The 14415-nt window shown below is 37.7% G+C and overlaps 1 long non-coding RNA gene across 1 annotated transcript in view; it reads right to left on the reverse strand.

The window, feature by feature from the left end:
- Window positions 1-639: 639 nt before the first annotated feature.
- Window positions 640-14415, reverse strand: part of LOC138154983 (uncharacterized) — a 158205-nt gene continuing 144429 nt past the window's right edge. Inside the window, exon 4 of the long non-coding RNA XR_011166729.1 lies at window positions 640-1013. This is a non-coding gene — a long non-coding RNA (uncharacterized lncRNA). The remainder of the gene's footprint in view (window positions 1014-14415) is intronic.

Below are 14415 nucleotides of genomic sequence, written 5' to 3' on the forward strand. Positions count from 1 at the left end.
AGAGAGAGAGAGAGAGAGAGAGAGAGAGAGAGAGAGAGAGAGAGAGATGTAAAAATATTATTATGCTTGAAAGCATAGATTTAGAGCTGGAAGGGTCTTTAGATGTCACCTAGTCTAAATTCCTCATTTTATAAATGAAGAAACTAAGGCCCAGAGAGATCAAATAATTGCTCAAGGTCACAGAGGTACTAAGTAGTGGTGTTAGGATTCCAACCCAAAAGTCTTTGGCTCCAAAGTCAGTATTTCTTCCCGGTGTTCTAGGTCATTTTTATTTGTTCATTTTGCTTTGTTTTGTCCCCTTACTGATTAAAGTCTGGTAAGGAAAAAGCATAAAACATTGTCCTAAGAATTAAAATGAAACTGACTCAATTGGGTCAGCTCTTAGTCTGCTGTAGTCATCAACAAATGACTGACCTGAACTTTGCAGTACTTGACCCACAAAGAACTCCTTCATGATCTCTCTCTTTTTAAAAATTTATTTACCATTAGTTTACAACATTCAGTTCCACAAGTTTTTGAGTTCCAAATTTTCTCCCCTCTCCTTCTCTCCCTCCCCCTGCCCATGGCAGCATGCAATCTGATATAAATTCTGCATATACCTTCACATTAAACATTAGTCAAGTTGTAAAGAAGGATTATAACCACTGGGATGAATAACAGGGAAGAAGAAACAAAACGAAACAAAACGAAAAAGAGAGATGAAGTAGTTTGCTTCAATCAGCATTCAGACTCAGTGTAGTTCTTTCTCTGGATGTGGATAGCCTTTTCCATGATGAGTCTTCTGGAGTCATCTTATAGGCTTGCATTGCTGTCGTTCATGATCTCTTTAAGGGTTCTGATTGGTGGGGGGAGAGGGGCAGTTAGGTGGCACAGCAGGTAGAGTGCTGGCCTTGGAGTCAGGAAGACTCATCTTCTCATTAGCGAGAATTCAAATCTGACTTAAGACACAGCAATGTGACCCTGGGCAAGTCACTTAACCCTGTTTGCCTCAGTTTCTTCATCTGTGAAATTACCTGGAGAAGGAAATGGTAAACCACTTTGGTATCTCTGCCAAGAAAACACCAAATGGTGTAACAGAGTCAGCCATGACTGAAAAACAACAAAACAAATCCCAGTCTGGAAGACAAAATTTTAGACTTAATTGTAAGTTTGGGTGATACTGTCTATATCCGAGAAAAGTTTTCTGACAATGGATTCAGATAGCATCTGACAAATAGACATGAAATAGTATCAAGGTTATATAAAATATGATGAAGACAAGATTTTTGATGTTACTCTGAAAGTCAGCATGGTATATATGGATTTGAAATCAGGAAGACTTGGTTAGATTGGCTTCCCACTATACCTCAGACATTTACTAACCGAGGAAACCTAAGTATGTTAAAACCTATGTGAACCTCATTTTCCTCATCTGGAAAATGGGGATAATAATACAAAATACAAAATTGTCATAATGATGACGTGAGAATTTATGTTAGGGATTTTGTAAACTTTAAAAAACCACAAAAATGCAGACTTATTATTAATTATAGAAAGCACAGTATAGTTAACATCTACAAGGAACTTCTGTGAAAAAGTTACAGGTTAGATTCATTTTGTGACTGTCAGAAGCTTTCTCTAATTTGAGAAAACTGCAAATACCTCCCCCTTGATTTAACAAATTTCCCTTAAACAGAGACTTTGTTTTCTCCCTACTGGAACTGTGCAACCTACACACTCAAAAGCTTGATTCAGATCATAATTAGAATATTTTAAAAAATTAACTTAGGAGTCATTTAAAGTCCTTTTTTTTTTTCCTTTGGGTGATTCCTAAGGAAAAAAGAAGTAATTTTTCAACATATTTTCCCAACCCAAGCTAGAAAGGTCATTTTAAACTTGTGTTTGATAAGAATGAAAAGTTCCTGAATTTTTTGCAATCTTTTTATTAAGTTGATTAACTTGGTTTGTGTCCTAGAAGGATAATATTACTAACTAAATTGATACTAAATAGGAGTAGCTTTAAAATTTGTTCCTATGAAAAAGATGCCTGAATTTTCTTAGTGATTCTTATAACATGCCCCTGAATGATGCAGTTGTGTGGCTCAGTGAGTTAAATATACTAAATGATATTTATATTTCTATATGACAAAATATCATTTTATGAATATGGTCAGATCCAGAGAAGTGAAATAAATGACTTGCCTAAGGTCACACTGCCAGTACATAATAGAACCAGGAATTAGAGAGCCAGTTCCTCTGATTTCAAAAAGTCACTGATTTTTCCTGTTGTTTTTTTCCCCCATTATTACCCCCAATTTAATTCTTCTAGTCTTAATAGCTAGTTTTTCCCCCCTTTAAACTTCCCACTTATTAAGCTTTTTAGTATTTGTCTTTCCTACAGTGAGGCTAGACTACATCATTTACAATCTTACTATTACTCCTTAGGTTCCTTAATTATTACTTGCCATCCATCCCCTCCCCATGAAGAGGAGAACTCAGTATACTAGAACTCAGAATCTTGCCATTCAGATAATCATATTTTGTTTTCTCATCATTGCTCCCCAATACCAGTATCATCTTGGGTGGAGAGAGGTAGCATTTTAGAACACAGAACAGCCCTTTGCTTCATACGCCCCCATTTGGAGTTCCCCGGAACCACAGTATCTGCAAATCCCAGACTTAACTCTCAGTGAATATTCTCATCTAACTCACCCAAATGCCATTTTTGTTTCCCTCCCAATTCACACACTGACTCCTGCTACTCTGTACCCATAAGCAAATCTCTGGGGAGTTCAAACTCCCAACACTCTCTCACATACTTCCAGAGATTCTCCTTCACCCCCTCCCCCTTCCACTGACACTTCTGATCTCTTCCACTAGCCAGCCACTACCTGAAAACATGAACCCTCAGTTGGTCCTTTTTCTGTGACATTATCAGTTAGTTTCTCCCACTACACCTCTGAAAAGGCCTTTTGAAAACACAGGTGTACCCCCGTCTAACTCAATATCTGCTCTCAGTTCTTGTATTTCGCTCCCACTACTCCTATAGCCTGATTTATTTCTTTGGCCCCTTTACCTCCCTCAATTCTTTCCAAGTTTTCTGTACTATTCATTTTAAAATCCAAACATCTAGTACGTGCCTTTTACGTGAAGACCATTTTCTCTTTCAATAGACAGAACAATCCAGATATTTCTTTCTTGGCATCTTCTACCTAATTAAAATGTTAGAGATTTTTTTCTATGATGAAATTATTAATTTAGACAACAACAAATAGCATGCACATCTGTGTGTCTGTAGATAAAAAGATGACTTTAAGATTTCCAAAATGATTTACCTCGTTTGATCATCACAACAATCCTTTAAGGTAGCTGGTGTAATTATTCCTATTTTATAGAGGCTTAGAGAGCTCAAACAATTTGGCCAGGGTCACATAACTAAGAATTCAAAGCAGATTTTGACTTCAAGTCACTGTTCACTACCAATATTGATGCCTCCACACATAGGGCACTAGCATAAATGGCATCCAATAATCTGAAGGAGTTAATATGTTGGCCAAAGCTTTTCATTTAGTACCAGGGAATGACTAAGGCAAATAGACGGTCATTGGTTTCATATTTGGAACTGGAATGTAAACTCCTTGAATTAAAATAAAAGTTTTATTAGGAGGGAAAATCTTATTTTATGAGAATTTGACAATATTACACAACTTTTTTCTTTAAAAAATTTTTTTTAAAGTTATTCTTAAAGAAAATGGCCTCGTGGAAGATAAATCACTACTTTTTTTTTTTCAAATTTAAGATACACACTAATAACTTTCCTGGATGGACTTCATATTTTCATATTTACATTAGTAATACCCACTGTCTGAGAGTTCCATTGGAGTAGTAACAGTCAAGGAAGATTAAGAATTGTATTAGACTTTCTTTTTCTGTTTAATCTGTGCTGCAGCACATAGCTGAAGTAAACAGCTGTGTAATCTCTAATCTCTGGTACACAGATCAAGCAAACATTGTTTCAGGGAACAAGAGAACTTCAATAGTGCCCTTCATTGTTCCAGATTTCCAAGCTACTTGAAGGGCAGAGACTTTGGTGTCTGTCACAAACCACAGTGACGCTTGTATTGCTCTGCCGATTTTACTCTTTATAAAAATGTGTTTTAAGAACATGATAAGATTGTATTCGGATACCTTTTGACACAAACTCCATTTCCCTGAATTTTATAATCACAGTATTTTGGTGCCTGTGACTGATAAATCACTGTACCAGGATATTCTAGTTTGGGGATATGAGGGAGGAAGGGAGAGAGAGAGGAATGGAGGGATGAAAAGAGAAAGAGAGAGAATAAGTACATATATATACACACACACATATATAATATACATATGTATAACATACATATGTATACACACACATATAGCCTATTAGGGAAAATATGAATGTATGTGTATATCCTACCATGGACATGGACATTGTTCTAAGTGCTTTACAAATATTTTCTCAGTCAGTCTTCACATTCATCTTGTGAGGTGGGTGCTGTTATAATCCTTATTTTAAAGTTGAGGAAACTGAGGCAAATAGAGGTTTAGTGACTTGCCCAGGGTCACACAGCTAGTATGTGTGTAAGGCCAGATTTGTACTCAGATCTTCCTCTTGACAGATCCAGTGCTGTGCTACCTAGGTTCTTCATGATGGCAGATTAATTGTACTCTCTCTCTCTGCCTTTCTCTCTCTCTCTCTCTCTGTCTCTCTCTGTCATCTTTTGGTTGGGGGGAGGAGAGAATTAAAATATAGCATTTAATCAAACCAATCTGAATAAGGTGGTGGTGGGCACATGGTATGCAGCCATTTAATTGGTCATTTCACATATATTTACATTATTGTTTTCTTTTTTTGTCTATTCCCATGAATTCACCCATATTGTGAATTTCCAGTGTGGAAACCCCTTTTACCAATGTAGATAAGCAGTTGTCTTGTAGACTGTAGTATTAGAATGAGACTTACTATTTATTTCATGCCTAAGTCCACATAGCTAGTATGTTTCATTAGAAGGAGTGAAGTTCTTTTCCCTGAGTTGAAGATGGGCACCCTATCTGCCAGAGAGACTAACTTGCTACATATATAATGTGCTTAAACAATTAGGTGACCTAGTGGATAGCGTATCAGGCCTGTAATCAAGAAAACTCATCTCCCTGAGTTCAAATCCAGCCTGAGACACTTACTAGTTGTGTGACTCTGAGAAAGTCACTTAACCCTGCTTGCCTCAGTTTCCTCATCTGTAAAATAATATGGAGAAGGAAATGGCAAACAACTCCAGCATCTTTGATGAGAAATCCCTAAATTCAGGTCACAAAAAATCAGACAGGACTGAAAAATGACTAAACAACAAAATACAATGTGCTATTGGCAGTGAAGAAGTATGTTACAGTCATGACTGTCAAAAAGTTTATATTCTAGTTGGAGACAAGAAATGGATTTAGGAACATTTAAATAAGAAATCAATATAGTATTTGGATGATCTCAGTTCTGATATGGCCTTTGATATTTACCAACTACTTGACTAGATAAGTTACTTCACTAAGCCTCAGTTTTCTTATCAGTAAAATGGGGATGATAACAAATCCTTTAGTAACTACTTTATTGGATGAATTAAGATAATGTATGTAATGTGCTTTGCAAACTCTTAAAGGGTTACCAAAAAGCCATGTGCAGTGATGATCTTTATAGTTGTTGCCATGGGCATGACATAATGGATAGAGGGGCCAGTCTGGGATTCAGAAAAACCTGGATTCCAATTATCCCTCTGACATACCCTATCTGTATTACCATGAACAAGCCATTTAACTGTACTCTTGGCTCACTCCACTTTGCATCTGCTGCTCTACCTGCCTGGTTCCAACTCTAGATAACAAGATGTTCTCCCTCCAGGTATGCCTTGTTGTCCTCCTTCCTGCTTTCCTTCCTCCTTTTGCCTGTGACCTTCCCCTTTAGATTTGAAGCTCATGAAGAGACTTTCTTTTTATTAATTGTTTCCCCAGAACCTAGAATATAGTAAGTGCTCAATAAAGGTTTATTGGATTGTATTTATCAGATTTAACCCTTCAGTGACCTTAGGCTGAGCCTTGAGGCCATGTGTGACCCTCTAGGTTCTCAAGTGCAGCCCTTTGAGTGAATCCAAATTTCACAGAACAAATCCTTTTATTAAAGGTTCATTAATGATTTTATTGAGTTATTAGATTTATTTCTAAAATATTTTATTATAACTCAAAGTTATAGATTATTTGTTAATCTGAATAGATAGAGGGAGTTTCCACACCAAGATATCCCTATTTTCATGAAGTCTCAGGATCAGAAAAAGATTATGATGATAATTCATTGCCAAAAAGGACATTGTGGACAATAGATACTGTGTTATCAGAGTTCAGAAGTGTGAAAAATCAGTGAAGAATCAAGTAGTTAAGGAAAGCTTCTTAGTTGAAAAAACAGTCAAGTTCCCCCAACCCCTGCTTTCTTCATATCCCATTTCAGATGTGATGTTTCCTTCTCACATACCCAAAGGAACATTATCAGCATCCACTGCTCTGATAGTGCATGGCAGCACCAGTCACTACCTGTATCACCCCTCCTGGGATAACATTATAAAGCAATAGCCTCAAGATTCAGGTGATTAGCTGTGTATGCAGGTGCAGACACTACCCAAACTGGCCCCAGCCTTAATCAATTTGGTAACAGTGCACCCTAATGGTGGTACAAGATTACCTCAAACAGGAAATTCAGTACCATGTCAGAGTTGCCTGTTCGAAGATTGAAGGTATGGAATATAGATTAGAAGGTGCTTTTCCAAAAAGAACTATAAAGTTAGTTAGGGACATCTGAGAAGGATGGACCTTGAAGGTCCTTTCTAGAGTTAAACCTATGAGCCCACCATCCTATTATAGTCAATGATGGCTGATATTCCTCAGAAGCAACTATGAGAACTTTGCTGACTTTTCCTGGGACATATGAAAGAGTGCTGAATTTGGGGTCGCAGGATCTGGAGTGAAATCTTGGCTCTACCATTTGACTAGCTATGCAACCCTGAGTAAATGACTTTTCTGCTCCTATTTTCTTACCTGTTCAATCAAGAGTTTGGAGTAGATGACCTTAAAGGTCCCTTCCAGCCCCAAATATATGATCCAATGATCTTTTGAAATATAATTTGTGTACTTTGTTTCTCCCTTCCTCTGATGTTCCCACTTTTAGGGTGATTCTTATTTTTATGATGTAGCATTTCTAGGGCAAGTCCCTCTCTCAGGGTCCCTGAGCTTGATGACCTTAAAACAAAGGAAACTGGTAGTGATTCTAAGGCCTCCCTGGTTGTGGACTCCAGGCATTACCAAAGAATAGTCTGTGTCTACAAGAGGTTCAGTGAAATGTGTCCTTAAGGTAATTATCCAGAAAATTTCAGCCCTGCCCTCTCTGCCCCTATTCTATTGAGGTGAGTTTGGGGAGTTTCAGTCTATAAACTAGCTTTCTGCATCAAGCTTAGGTACATCATCCTCCCTGTCATTTTGAACATGCCAGGCATTATGCAAAACTAAATATATCTTCCCTGGAATGTTATCTGAAATGATTTGAGCCAGTATAGAGCTTAAGGGAGCTGTCATCGGTTTATTTGTGAGTTATTTCACACAAAATACTGTAACCCAAGTGTGATTTAGTGAGAGTGATTTCATAAGCAAAAACCATCCTGAGGACTCTCTTAAGCCATTTTGAGGTTTTCTTGTAAAAAGAAATGGAAGAATGGCATGAAGAAACTATGCTGGGCCCCAGAAGGTTGGCAAGGGGTTCTAATAATGGGTCTGGACAGTTAACTAGTGCTTAAAGGCATTTAACATACTGATTTTGAAAAGCAGATGTGAAATGAGAATACTGATACATTTACTACAGTGAATGTCAAGATAAAGTGGCTTAAGTTTTAGCTAAAACTTTATCTATCTATATGATGATTAGGATGTTTCATAAATGCAGGGAACATGGGCAATAATTATTTATCATTATGAATAATGAGTTGGTGAGTAGGTGTAATATAATATCAAGCAAAGGTAACTTCCCAGGTTCAAAATACCAGCATAGGTGCTCTCTATTTTATTCAGTAACAAACCCAGAACAGAGAAGATCAAAACATGACATCATTCAAAATACAGCATTTACTAAGTGTGATTAAATAATCTCCAAGTACTACCCCACCCCAGGACTTTCCAATCATTCAATCAATTACAAAGTCTCTGTTCCAAATACTTCTCCACCCCTAGGCTATACCTTAATTAAGTCCACCACAAAGCCCCTCTTCTCAAATGGAGATTAGTTTCCAAACATAAGTAAAATACATTCATTTGCTCAACCATAGAACACAAAAAGGTCAAAAGTTCCCCACCCCTGGATCACAATTGAATCTACCCCAGAGTTACATCAAGTTTAAACACAGCACTTAATACCCAAATGGAGGTCTTTTCTTCATCTTGACACGAGGCAAGTTCTCAGCAATCTTAGTTCCTGGAGAGACAAGGCTTAGCAAGGCCATAAGATACATTGCCAGTCCCTTCATGAATTTATCCTCTGTCTGTAGAACAGCCCTAGAACCCCTGAACACATTAGCAAAGCCCTCTCCCAGGATTTCTGTAAACATACAACAAGAAAATCCTTCTTCAGGGCTTCTGAACCAACAGAAAGGCTCCCAGACCCCTGCAACAACAGTACTGTCCCTCACCAGTGGACAGTATTCATTCTGTCTGCAGGACAGTCTCCAGACCCCTGCAACAACAGTACTGTCCCTCACCAGTGGACAGTATTCACTCTCTGTCTGCAGGACAGTCTCAGGCCTTCTTAACCAAATGCCAGGTTCCAGGACTTCTTCAACAGGACAGTCTTTCACCAGTGGACAAATCTGGCAAAATAACATCAAAACAGACAGACAAAGTACCAGCAAAACAGCCATGTCTCCTCAGTCCTTGGCAGCTCAGGGGGCAGGTCTCAAAAGTCCAGGGCAATTCAAAGCGGCCACCAGCAATCCTCTTAGTCTCTCTCTCTCTCTCCACGAGGTGCTGCTTCCAAAAAAAAGATCTTCCGCCTCTCTCCAGTGTCTCTCCAAATCTACGTCACCAGCTCCTCCCACTTCAGGACTTTCTTTTCACATCAACAAGCCCATCCCACAGGTGGGATTAACAAACTCTGGGTTTTAATACAATCAATTTGAAAACCAAGCCAATACAGGGGAATCTTTAATTGCCATTACTATCACAGTAGGGTAAGGAAGAATTCAAGTGGCTGAATGCTATAGATCACCTATTTATGTATCCTTTATTGACAAATAAATTGAGTCACCTTCACTCCACCTCACCCCTCCATTGGGTCTCTATGGAATTGCCCCATAAAAGGTGGTTTCTACAGGGAACACAACAGATAGAGTTTGGAGATTTCTATCGTGAATCTGAGCAGCTAGGTGGAGTAGTACACAGTACACCAGGCTTGGAGACAGGAAGATGAGTCTTATTAAGTTCAAATCTGGCTCAGATGCTTACTAGCTGTGTGACCCTGGGCAGGTCACTTAACTATGTTTGCCTCAGTTTACTCATTGGTAAAATGAGGTGCAGAAGGAAATGGCAAACCACTCTAAGTATCTTTCCAAAAAACTCCAAGTGGGGTCATGAAGAGTTTGAAATGATGGAACAATAACAAGAAAAATCTTCAGCCTATCCCAACCAACATTCATTGAAGATCAAATTTCATGTTTCATGGAGTATGAGCTGCTAGATGAGTGGGAGAAATGAAGGCACTATGTAGTCTACAAGTGTTGGTGACTTACTAGTATTTTCTTATCTTACAAAGAACCAGATAGTCCTTCTTTGAGTACTCATGAAATAGCCTATACCATAGAATAATTTTAATGTGGTAAAAGAACTTCTTAGGATCATCTAGAATAACAATAACTATATAAACATATAGTATATGTTTATACATATTTCAATTTGGAAGGGACCTCTTTAATTTTACAGATGAAGAAACTGAGTCCCAGAAAAGGTGTGACTTTTCCAAGATCACAGAATTAGTTCATTCTCTTTCTTCAGTGAAACAATCATATTATTGGCATGGGAATTCCCTTTTCCCCATCCATGCTTTCTCATTCTGAATAATTCTTATAGATGATTTTCCATAAAGCCTCTAAAGAAAATCTCCCCTAAGTAATGGGAGGTCTTTGTCTAGATCTTTTCAAACCTTTTGGGTACCAATAATATTTGAACTCTCTCCATCATTCCCTTACTTTCTCACCTTCACCTCCTTTTCCAGTAATATATGTCAATGATAATTTGTTTCATCTGCTTTTCATATGCAGCCTGTTATTGGTAACAGAGCATTGGGTATTTAAAAAAAAATATTTGTTTGTTTTTAGTTTTCAACATTCACTTCTATAAGCTTTTGAGTTTTCAATTTTCTCCCCTTCCCTTCCCACTCCCCTCCCCAAGACAGCATGCAATCTGATACAGGCTCTACATATACATTCATATTAAACATATGTTCCTATTTGTCATGTTATAAAGAAGTATTAGAACCAATTGGAAGTACCACAAGAAAGAAGAAATAAAACAGGACAACAAAAGAAAAAAAGAGCAAATAGTATGCTTCGATCTGCATCCAGACTCCATAGCTCTTTTTCTGGATGTGGATAGCATTTTCCATCATAAATCTTTTGGAGTTGTGTTAGATCCTTGCATTGCTGAGAAGAGCCAGGTCTGTGAAAGTTAGTTATTGTACAATGTGGCTGTTAGTATGTATAATGTTTTCCTGGTTCTGCTTACTGCACTCAGCATCAGTTCATATAAGCCTTTATAGTTTTTCTGAAGTCTACCTGCTAATTGCTTCTTATAGCACAATAGTAAACCATTACATTCATATACCACAACTTGTTTAATCATTCCCCAAATGATGGGCATCTCCCCTCAATTTCCAATTCTTGCTTACCACAAAAAGATTGAGCATAGGGTATTTTAACCTGCCACGCATGTCTTTGGGGGTAACCTGAAATTGTGATTCATCTGAAATCAATATTTCATGATTCACAGTTATATTGCATCAGCAGGAGAATATGAATGTTAACATGTAGAGTTTGAAGCAGGCAGTTGCATATGAGCACCAAAAGCAACATACAATTTCCTAAATGCAGTCTAGGATATTCTCCTTCTATGCAACTCTATATCTAGCTCATTGTCCATGAACTTGACCTTATAACATATGGAAACAAACAACAGCATTTATGAAGAGAGGCTTACAAAGCACTTCCTTCCTAACAACGATCTGAAGGAGGTAATGTAATCATGATGATGATGTCAAGCATTTACAAAACTCTTTAAGGTTTTCAAACAACTTTACATAAATGATATCTTATGTGATCCTTGTAATAACCCTATGAGATAATACATTTTTTTCCACATTCATTTTATAGATTAGGAAATTGTGGCCTATAGCGTATATGCAGAGTTGTCAATCTTATTCTTAAAGTTTAGTCAATTAATTGGCCTGAACTTAAGTTAAATACTGAGGTGAGGAACTCTCTATTATAGAAGGAGGGGAGACTAGAAAGTCTAAACTTAAAAGCAGGAGGAAGATTTTTGTTCCTGAGATGTCTCTTAAGCCCAGCTTATCTGTCTTGGAAAAATAAAAAGGTTGGACAAGATCACTAATGTGCTTTGTTTTTTTCCTAGTTGGAAGACACTAAGATTCCAAGACCTAGTAGTATGGTCTTATGATGCTATTTTGGAAGGAAGTTTCAAGTGGAATCCCCTGAAAATTTGCAATTGGCCCTTCTACTGTTTAGCATTTTTGTGAATTACTTAAATAAAGGCACTAAAGATTTGCCTATCCAATTTGCAGAGGACACAAAGCTGGGAAGGAGAGCTAACACAGAGGTAGGCTCTGTAAAAATAGTGGCAGGATAGAATATTAGACAAAATTGAACATGAAATTTAATAGTGGCAAAAAATATATACTTGAGTTCAAAAAATCAACTTCAGAATTATTAGGTGAAAGACATACAGCTAGACAGAGTTCATTTGAAAAAGATCTGGGGGTTTTAGTGGATTACAAATTCAATGTGAGTCAACAATGTGATATAGAAAGCCAAAAGAGCTAATAGAATCTTAGGCTATATTAAAAGATATGATGTACGATTCATAAAATCTTTTTTTGTGTGTGTGTTTTTTGCATTAGGTAGGTAACAAGCACATTTTGAACTTGGACTGGTCACTGCTAGGCTTTAGAAATAAAAATGCAAATAAAAGGGCAATGCCTGCTCTTATTTATATTCAAATGAGGGAAGGTAACACAAAAAAGGGATTTGGAAATAAGTGGGGGTTGGGGGAGTTATTATGATTCGAAAGTTAAAATAATAAACTAATTTGAAAAATGGCTAAAGATCCAGTTTTGTGGTCAGAAAGTCCTGGGTTCAGGGTGGCCAGGTAGCACAGTGAGTAAGAGCACTGGCTTCAGTGTCAGGATGACATGGAGATCGAATCCCGGGCTCAGACACTTAGCACCCACCCAGAAACACCTGGCCATGTAACCTTGAGCAAGTTACTTAACCTTGATTGCTTAAAAAAAAAAAAGTCCTGGGTTCAAGTACCATCTTGGAGTCATATTAGTTATGTAACCTAACTTCTCAGGGCCTTCAGTGAACTCCCTAAGACTGTAAGTGGTATATCAGAGGTTGATCTTCATTGGTAGAGAGTTTTCTAATTAGAATTCACTATACAAATGAAATAAAAATCTATTTCAAATAAACAAAAAAGATAGAAAGTCCTTACATCATATTTCAAGGGGCTCTTAGAATTAAACTCCTAATGTTCTTATATTATGGGGATTTTTGTTTTGTTTTGTTGTGTTTGTTTTTTTTTTTAGCTCTTGCAGTTTGCATTCAAGAGGAGGACTTGAATTCATAAATTGAAGTAATAGACATAGGTAGAAGAAGAGGGAAAAGACTGAAAGTTGAGACAGAAAATTAGGAACATTCAAATCCTGTCAATTCAAAAAGTGAAAATGAGTTTTTCTTTCTCATCGATTTTTCATTTGTGCTTTTATAAAATCACACCCACAGCTCCACTTAAATCTGGAGGGTGAAGAGGTTAGGTACTAGAATCAAGGGCAGGAGGAAAGGGGGAGAGAGAGACAGTGACAGAGAGACAGAGACAGAGAGAGAGAGAGAGACAAAGAGACAGAGACAGAGACAGAGAGACAGAGAGAGAGAGAGAGAGACAGACAGACAGACAGACAGACAGTGACAAAGAGACACAGAGGCACAGAGAGAGACAGAAGATAGAGTGGACTGAGTGGCATAAACATGGGAAAGAGGATTGTGTGATAGACTGCTTACATATGAAAACTACACAAAGACAGGAGATAAGTTTATATATGCCATCTTCCAGTGCCCTATAGGTCTTATCTTCATGGCAAGAATGGTCTAAGGTGGGATTTAATGGGTATATACCTGCCACTAATTCTGAATGCACAATCAGAGCAGACCACACAATCCCTCCACTGCTCAGTTCTTTCCCACACAATGACCTCTGCACTGGCTGCATTCTCTCTTTTCTATCTTAACTCCTTTTTGAATAAGTTCAACTCTACCCTGTGCTCTACTCTCAAATTCTGCTTTGCTCACTGATCACACCTTTCCAAACCCCAAACCTGTATTATTCCTATCATCTGCATCCTTTACTCCTCTTCATGTGCTGCTGAATAGAGCTGGAGAAAACCTGGGGACCACTACAAATTTCTGTTACATAATCTCAAATGCACCTCACCTGAAGCAGGACAATACTTTTATACTCTTTAATCAATTTGCTATCCTAATCAACACAATGGCTATTCCCAGCCTTTTTGTATTTCCTCAAGATTACCTGGACACCTACTCTCTCCAACCTTCTCAAATGAGGAACTAACCTCATACCTCACTTCAAAATCTGAGAGCTCTGTCTCTTCCCCTCCTTCTTCTGACCCCATAATCAACTAAAACTGATCTCTCTAGAGTAACCAATTATTTCTTAATTGACAAATGAAATTACCTTTTCTTAGTCATTGTTCTTGGTATGTCTGTGGTACTTGATCATGCTCTTTTCCTGGATATACTTTCATTTTGGGGTTTTTCTCCTGATTTTCCTGTGTATCTACCCCTAATCAATCTCCTTCTCTGGAGCTTCACCCAGGTCATGCCTACTAACCCTTGTTATCCATCATTTTCTGACTTTGACCTTCTAATCTTGCTTACTAATCTCATCAGCCCCCATGGATTCAATAATCATTTATGTAGATGATGCGCAGTTTTATATATCCATACCTAGTCTCTACTCTGAGCTGTAGTCTAATATCACCATCTGCCTTTTGCATATCATTATATTTCTCCATAAACC

This window comes from Petaurus breviceps, unplaced genomic scaffold (genome assembly GCF_028583685.1).
Source record: "Petaurus breviceps papuanus isolate PSGF00001 unplaced genomic scaffold, PetGlider_PUasm1.0 91133, whole genome shotgun sequence".
NCBI lineage: Eukaryota > Metazoa > Chordata > Mammalia > Diprotodontia > Petauridae > Petaurus > Petaurus breviceps.